The 410-nt window shown below is 48.8% G+C and overlaps 1 long non-coding RNA gene across 1 annotated transcript in view; it reads left to right on the forward strand.

Moving 5' to 3' along the window:
• LOC117151795 overlaps nt 1–410 on the forward strand; it is a 5647-nt gene continuing 5237 nt past the window's right edge. Inside the window, exon 1 of the long non-coding RNA XR_004461920.1 lies at nt 1–70. This is a non-coding gene — a long non-coding RNA (uncharacterized LOC117151795). The remainder of the gene's footprint in view (nt 71–410) is intronic.

A 410-nucleotide genomic window follows, 5' to 3' on the forward strand; every position in this document is an offset into this window, starting at 1 on the left:
GCGTGCTTCCATCTATTCGCGTGTAGTAGGAAAAACGGACCGAGGTAGAACGCGAGGTGAAACGAGAGATGTAAGTCGTTGCTCGGTAGTCGGGGAACAGGCTCCCTTGCTCGGCCGGTTTCCGATTGCCTCGCGAGATCGTCTGGTGCGCGCGAGTGTGATTCCGTACTCGAGACTCGTGAAATTCGATTTACATGGAATCGTGCTGCCTTGTGAGTGCGAGGAAATTTGTGCGATTCTACTACGCATCGATTACGAGATAGTCGAAAATAGTTCGATGCACACAGTGATGTTCTTTGAATAAATGTCTAGTTTAAATGTGATGCTTCGCTTTATCGAGATATTTCGTGGAATGTCGCGTCGTGGAAAAATTCGAATTCGAACGGGTTCGAGGGGAGTGGGAAACAAGC

This window comes from Bombus impatiens, unplaced genomic scaffold (genome assembly GCF_000188095.3).
Source record: "Bombus impatiens unplaced genomic scaffold, BIMP_2.2 scf_0442, whole genome shotgun sequence".
NCBI lineage: Eukaryota > Metazoa > Arthropoda > Insecta > Hymenoptera > Apidae > Bombus > Bombus impatiens.